Source organism: Herpailurus yagouaroundi, unplaced genomic scaffold (genome assembly GCF_014898765.1).
Source record: "Herpailurus yagouaroundi ecotype Mexico unplaced genomic scaffold, PumYag 139, whole genome shotgun sequence".
Lineage (NCBI taxonomy): Eukaryota > Metazoa > Chordata > Mammalia > Carnivora > Felidae > Herpailurus > Herpailurus yagouaroundi.
Window position 1 is genome coordinate 39045646 of NW_024412394.1, and position 9072 is coordinate 39054717.

Here is a 9072-nt window from a genome sequence, read left to right on the forward strand (position 1 = left end):
GATCTGCAAGACTGTCTGCAGGAAGGAGGAACACTGCAAGTATGGTAAAGGGAGATGAGCAGATCCCATACTAGGTACTCCAAACATAGGGGACCTACACAGAGAAGACAAACTCCCACATTTGGGTTTGAACACCAGAGGAGCCTAATTTTTTGAGTCTTTATATACATGGGGTTTAATAGTGGGAAATTAAAACATCAGGAGCTCGGCTCTGGGAGAGCCAGGGGGCAATCAGAAACTGAGTACCCACCCTTAAAATGACAGCATAACAGCAACCCTGATGAGATACAGCATAGAAGCAGCAGTTTGAAAGGTGCCTGGGGTATAAAGGAAGGATATTTATTTACTAATCTCAGACCACGAGAAGGGGCACTGATCTTTAGGAGACTTTCAAAGACAAAAGAATTGTTGGGTGCCACTTCTCTCTCCTGACCCCATGCTCTCCTATGGACGAGCACCCTCCAATCCACCCTCATCTGGAGTCCATCCAAAGCAGCATCACAAGGTTGGCAGTGTGCAAATAGCTCCAACAAGGGTCAGCACCACTCCAAAGTGACTCCAGACCTGGGTAGAGGGGAAGATAACCACACATACAAGTTCTACTGTGACCTTGCAGTGGGATGGGGGAATAGAGATGGTCTGACTGCAGGCCCTGCCCACCAAAAAAAGCCTCTCCGGGAACAGCTCAGGAAGAGCACCCTGAGTTCAGTGCCACCACAGTTCTGGCAAACGCTTGGCCTGACCCAACTCAAGCCCAAGGTGGCCTCAGACTGGCCCATTAGCAGTACAGGAAACAAACCCTGCTCACAATAGACAAAGAGTGCCATTGCAGATGACTGGGTTGAAGGCAAACATGGCTCAGCCACAACAGTAGGGCATGTGCAACACATATTGGAGACACCTCTGAAGTGCCAGCTTCTGGTGAATAGGAGACATTATACCACAGGGCACTGCAGGACCTCTTCTTCATAAGGCCACCACTTTCAAGAGCAGGAGACCTATTTGACTTTCCTAAAACAAAGAAACAGATACAGAGGGACAAAATGAGGAGACAGAGGAATATGTACCAGATAAAAGAACATGACAAAATCACATCAAGGGACCTAAATAAAATGGAGATAATATGCCCAATAGAGAATTTAAAGTAATGATCATAAAGTTACACACTGAACTTTAGAAAAGAATGGAGGAATTCAGTGAGATGCTCAAGAAATAGAAAATATAAAAAAGAACCAATCATAGATGAAGAACTCAATCACTGAAATTAAAAATATAGTAGATGGAATAAATAGCAGAGTAGAGGAATAAAAAGAAATGGATCAGTAAGCTGGAAGACAGAAAATGGAAAATAATCAAGCTGAACAGGAGAGAGGAAAAAATAATAAAAATAGATAGGGAATTCAGCAACACCATCAATCATAACAACATTGGCATGATAGGGACCCATAAAGGAGAAGAGAGAGAAAAGGAGGCAGAAAATTTATTTTAAGAAATAATAGATGAAAACTTCTCTGATCTGGGGAAGAAAACAGAAATCCAATCTAGGAGGCACAGAAAGCTGCCAACAATATCAACTCAAGGAGGTCTACACCAAGACACATAGTAATTTAATGGCAAAAGGTAATGATAAAGCAGCAAGAGAAAAGAAAACAGTTACATACAAGGAAAACCCATAAGGCTATCAGCTGAGTTTTTGGCAGAAACTTGGCAGGCCAGAAGGGAGTGGCATGATATCACGATATATTCAAAGTGCTTTAAAAAAAAAAAAAAAGCCTCCAACCAAGAATACACTATCAAGCAAGGCTATCATTCAGGAAAGAAGAAGAGATGAAGAGTTTCTCATACAAACAAAAGTTAAAGGAAATCATCACCCCTAAACGAGCCTTACAAGAAATATTAAAGAGGATTCTTTGAATGGTAAGGAAAGACCATAAGCAGAAGTAAGAAGAGTAGGAAGTACAAACACAGTAAAACTAACTATATCTATAAAAAATTAGTCCAGGGATTCACAAAATAAGAGGATTAAAGTGTGACACCAAATACCTAAAATGTGGGCAGGGGGGAGAGGAATAAAACTTTAGTGCTTTTAAAATGGGTTCAAACTTAAGCAACAGCCAACTTAATTTAGACTGCTATATGCATAAGATGTCATATATAAACCTAATGATAACCACAAATCAAAAACCAGCAATAGATATGCAAAACAAAGAGAGAGGAGTCTAAGTATAATACTATAGAAAGCCAGCAAGGCTCAAAAGAAGAAAGCAAAAGAAGGTACAGAGAACAGCTACAAAAACAATCATAAAACAAATTAACAAAATGGCAGTAAGTAAATACCTATAAATCAGCACTTTGAATGTAAATGGGCTAAACATTCCAATCAAAAGACACAGGGTGATGGAATGGATAAAAAGCAAGACCCATCTATGCTGCCTATGAGAGACTCATTTCATACCTAATGACACATGCAGATTGAATGTGAAGGGATAGAAAAGCATTTATCATGCAAGTGGAAGTGAAAAGAAAACTGGGGTAGCAATACTTATATTGTAAAAATAGATTTTAAAACAAAGACTACAATAAGAGACAAATAAGGGCACTATATAATCATGAAGGGAACAATCCAATAAGAAGGTATAACAATTGTGAATATTTATGTACCCAACATGAGCACCCAACTACACAAAACGGCTAATAACAAACATAAAAGAAGTAAATACAGTAATACAATAATAGTAGGGGACTTTAATACCCCACTTACATCAATGGGTAGATCATCCATATAGAAAATCAACAAAGAAACAGTGGCTTTGAATGACACATTGGACGAGATGGATCTAACAGATATATTTAGGACATTCCATCCTAAAACAGCAAAATACACACTCTTTCCAAGTGTACATGGAAAATTGTCCAAAAGAGATCACATGTTAGGCCATAAAACAAGTCACAAGAAATTCAAAAAAAATCAGTCATACCATGCATGCATCTTTTCTGACCACAATGCTATGTAAGTAGAAATGAACTGCAAGAAAAAATCTGGAAAGAACACAAATACATGGAAGTCAAATAACATGCTTCTAAATAATGAATGGGTCAGTCAATAAATCAAAGAGGAAACTAGAAAATACATGGAGACAAATGAAAGTGAAAACACAATGGTCCTAAATCTTTGAGATGCAGTAAAAGCTGTTCTAAGAGGGAAGTTTATAGCAATGCAGGCCTACCCCAAGAAGCAAGAGAAATCTCAAATAAACAACCTAACCATACACCCAAAGGAGCTAGGAAAAGAACAAACACAACACAAAACCAGTAGATGGAAGAAAATAATAAAGATTAGAGCAGAAATAAACGAAATAGAAACTAAAAAAACAATAGAACAGATCAATTAAACCAGGAGCTGGTTCTTTGAAAAGATAAACAAAATTGATAAAACGTTACCAGACTCATTGAGAGAGAGAGGACTCAAATGAACAAAATCAGAAATGAAAGGAGAAATAACAAACAACACCACAAAGATACAAAGGATTATAAGAGAAAATTATGAAAAATTTATGCCAAAAATTGGACAAACTAAAAGAAATGGATAAATTCCTAGATACATAATTTCCCAAAACTACATCAAGAAGAAATAGAAAATTTGAACAGACTAAGTAGTAGCAATGAAATTGAATCAGTAGTTAAAAAGTTCCCAACAAACAAAAGTCCAGGACGAGATGGCTTCACAGATTAATTCTACCAAACATTTAAAGAAGAATTAATTCTATTCCCCCAAAACTATTATGAAAAAAATAGAAGAGGAAGGGAAGCTTCAAACTAATTTTATGAGACCAGCATTACCCTGATAAGAAAACCAGATAGACTATACCAAAATGGAGAACTAAGGCCAATATCTCTGATGAACATAGATGCAAAATCCTCAACAAAACATTAATCCAACAAAACATTTAAAAATCTTTCACAAAAAAATAATAATAAATAAAAAATCATTCATCATGATCCAGTGGGATTTATTCCTAAGATGCAAGTGTGAGTCAATATTCACAATTCAATCAACATGATACATTACATCAATAAGAGAAAGGATAAAAACCATTTGATCATTTCAATAGGTGCAGAAAAAGCATTTGACAAATTACAACATCCAATCATGTTACAAACCCTCAACAAAGTAGGTTTAGAGAGAACATATATCAACATAATAAAGGCCATAAATAAAAAATCCACCAATAACATCAAGCTCAATGGTGAAAAACTGAGAGCTTTTTTCCTAAGATCAAGAACACGATAAAAATGTCCACTCTCAACACTTTTATTCAACATAGTACTGGAACACCTAGACACAGCAGTCAGACAACAAAAAGAAATAAAAGGTATCCAAATTGGTAAGGAAGAAGTAAAACTTTCACTATTTGCAGATGACATGATACTATATAAAGAAAACCTTGAAGATTCCACCAAATATCTACTAGAACTGGTAAATGAAGTTAGTAGGTTGTAGGATACAAATGTACAGAAATCTGTTGCATTTCTATATACCAATAATGAAGCAGCAGAAAGAGAAATTAAGAAAACAATCCCATTTATCAAAGAAACCCAAATATCCTTTGATAGATGAATGAATAAAGAAGATATAAGAGAATATTACCCAGCCATAAAAGAGAATGAAATCTTGCCATTTGCAACAATGTGAATGGATCTGAGAGTATAATGCTAAGTGAAATAAGTCAGAGAAAGACAAATGTCATATGATTTCACTCATATCTGGAATTTAAGTAACAAAACAAATGAACAAGGAAAAAAATAGACAAACAAACCAAAAAAAACCCAGACTCATAAATATAGAGAACAAACTGGTGGTTATCAGAGGGGAGGCAGGTGGGGGGATGGTTGAAATAGGTGAAGGGGATTAAGAGCACACTTATTGTGATGATCACTGAGTAATGTATAAAACTATTGAATCATTATATCATATACCTGAAACTAATAATATTGTATGTTAATTATACTGGAATTTAGAAAAAGAAAGAAACTACTAGTGGCTTACAACACAGTGGTTAGTCCTGTATCCATTCAATACATATTATTACTCTACTTAGTTTGAATCAGACACTAGGCTAAGTGCTATATTAAGGTACCTTCCTCTCCTAAAAGTTAGAGCCACTGGCCTACTAGGAGAGGTAACTTAGAAAATAATTATAATACATATGCTTAGATAAGGCTCCAAGTTCTATGAGAAATCCAGGAAAGGCACCATTGACTCCATGAAGAGAGTACTTCTAGCTGAGATCTAAAAGAAGCACAGATAGAAGATATCCAAATTAAAAGAAAGAGGAGCATGGGATTTAAAAAACAGACACTTAGTCATCATAAGAAGTTATTTAACATGATAGGAATTTAGAAGGTATGAAAGGAAATGTTCATAATAGGGAATGGGAGTATAAGGAAGATAGATTATGATCAAAATTGAAGTTTGCCATAGCCAGAATAAAGGTCCTCAAAATATGGATGTGCTGATCTCCTGAACCTGTGAATATGTTAAACTGCATGCAGAAGGGATTTTGCAAACACTTAGTAGCTACTGATTTCAAAACGGAAATTCTCCCATGTGGGGTTATCTTGGTAAACCTGATCCAATCACATGAGCCCTTAAAGGCAGAGGACTATCTCTGGCCAGATGAAGAAAAAGGGGGACGACTGCAAGAGTCAATGCCTGAGAAGGCCTCAACCAATCATTGTTAATTTTGAAGACAAAGGGGGCCACAAGCCAGGCAATGTGGTTTTAGAAGTTAAGAGCAGCCTTGACTGACAGCCAGCAAGAAAATGGGCACCTCGGTGCCACAAGAGTAAGAAACTGATTTCAACTGACAACCGGAATGAACTTGAAATGGATTCTTTCCAAAGCTTCCAGATAGAGCCCACCATGACTAACACTTTGATTTCCCTCTTGTGAAACCCAAGCAGAGAAACTAACTGAGTCAACCTGGATTTCAGATTTACAGACTGTGAGCTAGTACATCTGTGTGGTTTTGAGAAAACTAATACAAGGTTAAAGTGTTAAGTAGAGACTAAACTATACAGGCCTTCATATGCCTGTTAGGCTATTAGAGAAGTTTTCTTGAAAACACAAAAAGGACTGGATTTTGCATGAAAAGTAAATTTTTCAGCAGTGTTTTGGTCTAGTGTCTAGAGCAGACTAGTGTCTAGAGAAGAGGAAAGTAAAATCCTGTACCACAATGTAAGATCCATGAAGGCAGGGACTATTTTCTGTACAATGCTACATCTCCATTCCCTAGAACGGTTCCAGTACTTAACAGGTACTCCAAAAATATTTGCTGTTGAATGAATCATGCTATCCTGTAGTAGAAAGGATCAGTAAATTCATGGTCAAATTTTGGCTATTGTAATTGTGGGCATACTTGGGGAAAGGTGGTCAAAGTCTTCTTTATCTTTACTCACTATTTTCTGCCCACATTGTTTGCATTTTCACTAAAGAAATATTTAGGCAAAAAAGTCACAATAGGTTTAGAAAATAGCACTAAGGTGGCAATGAATACCGAGATTGAACTTGCCATCTTGTAAAGGGTAAGAAGGACAAGAGATGCACGGTGGGGATTTGGCTTGGCAGGAGGCCCATCTGGAACCAGGACTAAATATACTAGGAAGCTCTCTTAATAAGGATTTCTTTTTATTCCCCTTCTCATAATAGCTACATGTTCTGGATTTCTCACTCCCTAAATGAGGTGAAAATAAAACTACATTTCCAAGTTAGTCTTTAGAGTGAAACGTTCCAAATAGACACCATAAAATGCCCTTTGGCAAACAAAAATAAAATAAAAGCCTAGTGAAAGTGGTTACTCAGACTTACTGGTTTAGGCCTTGGTAGTAAAATAAATTCAGTTTTTGGAAAATTATGTTTATCTTGTATATTTTTCATGTTTTTAACCCTGGCCATTGTTTATATTGCAATTTCCACAAAGGAAAAGATGGAGTAAATCTTCATGCATCTTTACAAACACAGTTCAATACTCTGCACATAATGAATGTTCACGAAATAGTAACATCTCTCCTATTTATTTTAAAAAGTAGAAAACTAAAAACTAAAAACAGATCCCTCAGAAATTGGCAACTATACTTTCCCATAGTAATCTTAGATCTAGCTTTTCATTGTCCCATACTCAAAGACAGATAACAAGACAGTTCATTACTTTGATCATTTGATAATTAGTGAATACCTACCATGGGACAAAACACAATGCCACAGGGATGCAGTGATGATCAAATCAGATTTAGTGGGCCCCTGATAATACAGAGTTCACAGTCTACTTGGGGAACAGGCTTGAATCAAGTAATCACACTAATAAATATATACATCAATAAATTGAGTAAATGTTCTTAATATAAAGAACATTTCTCTTAGAAAAAAAAGATGGAAAATAATGCCAGGCAGATATTATTATGGAGTTCCTTGAAAGCATGACATTTTGGAGGAATTACAAGCTGTTTAGTAATGCTAGTACAAGAGGCTGGATATGCTGAGGAGCTGAAGTTGGAGTTGGAGAAGCAAGCAAGCCAGAACACATCCTGCTGAGTTCTCTGGACTTTATTCTATAGATGATGAGCACGCCCACTGTCCTGGGCCTTCCCTTTAATAAAGTAATCATTTAAATTTGCCATATAACTTACAAAATTATACACATACAAATTTCTATATTAATGAAATATTTACCTAAATAAATAATTGTATTAATAATAATCATGTCCCCTTTCCAGAAAAAATTATTGCACTTATATATTTCAGTTATACACACAGACACATATAGACACTCAGACAGACACGTACAGACACAAAGACACACACATATACGACCAATCTGGAAACTGCCCCCTTTGTTCCAGAACCCAAATTGTATAAATTGCGTAAACATTAAAAGGCAAGATTTTTTTCCACCCCCTTTTAGCCCCACTTTTAAACTCAACAGAAAATAAAAAAATTGCCACTCTAAGAAATATAAACTAAACATAGTTAAAGACACCAGCTAGAGAACACAAAAGCCATTTCCATTCTGTAGAGAATTACAAAATGTTACATTTTAAATGAGAAAATAAAACTGTTCTTTTATATCAACATAACACTAGAAAATAGAAATAAAGAAGATTTAAATTAGCCTTTGTTATTACAATGGTAATCAATCTTACCCTTTGCTCAAAATAAACAATTTTGATTAAAATATAAACACAATCCAGAGTTTGAATGAAGAAATTTTAGTCCCTGAATTCATAAAATTGCTATCATATTAGTTGCTACTTAGCTTATTTTTTTTTTAAGTGGGGAAATATTGTTAGCCATTTTGTTTCATTTGCTTTTACTCTAACTCACTTTATTGTCCATGTAAGCAATACAAAAGTGCAGTCTAAATATTTTCTAATAAAATATTTACGTGCTCAAATCACATAACAGAAATGTGTGGAAGTTTGGGGTGGGGGCGTGGTGGAGAAAGAGGGATTTTTCACTGTTCTAAAATGGAACAGGTAATCTGCATTGGTTAGATAATGTTTCCTCTAGTATTCTGAGATATCATCTATAAGGAAGCTGTTAAAGAATAGATTATTGTTTAAGCAAAGATTCATAAAAATGTGGAGCTGAGAGAACCTAAAAGTTGATCCCATCTACATTCTTATTATTCTTTGTGCTTCTTAATTTTTCCCAGACTCACTTGCACTTAGGTTGGAGCCTTGGGACTAGTTATAGTCAGTGGACTATGAATGAAAGTGATCCATTATTTGCCAGCTGAGCTCTTAAGATCTGTGCACTTCTTCCATCTCTCTCTTCTCTTCCTGTAGCTACCTACTAAACCATGGTTCCTCGTACAACCTGGATTCCCAAGTGACTAGCAGAATGCCTTCTGCCATCTTGCATATTGGAAAAAAAAATGTGAGTAAGAAACCACTGTTGAACTACTGAGATTCTGGGGTTTGTCTGCTGTAGTAGTTAACATTATTTAATCCAACAGATATAGCATGAAATGTGCTTTGGTGTAACAAAGCCTAAAATATTTGACATTAACCTGA